Below are 232 nucleotides of genomic sequence, written 5' to 3' on the forward strand. Positions count from 1 at the left end.
TAGTTTGGCACTCAGCAAATATTTTTTTTTTATCAGTCTTATCTCACTCACTACATTATAAAACATAAAAAGAAAACGTTTGGGGAAATATAACTTTTTTTTTTTTTTTCTTGGTAAATTAAAATAAAAAGATGAAAATAATTTAAATATCCCATAATTATCGTAAGTTGAGAAATTATATTTTTTTCATACAATAAAAGATAATTTTATCAGTGCTTGAGCTTTTATGTAC

Source organism: Penaeus monodon, chromosome 34, assembly GCF_015228065.2.
Source record: "Penaeus monodon isolate SGIC_2016 chromosome 34, NSTDA_Pmon_1, whole genome shotgun sequence".
Lineage (NCBI taxonomy): Eukaryota > Metazoa > Arthropoda > Malacostraca > Decapoda > Penaeidae > Penaeus > Penaeus monodon.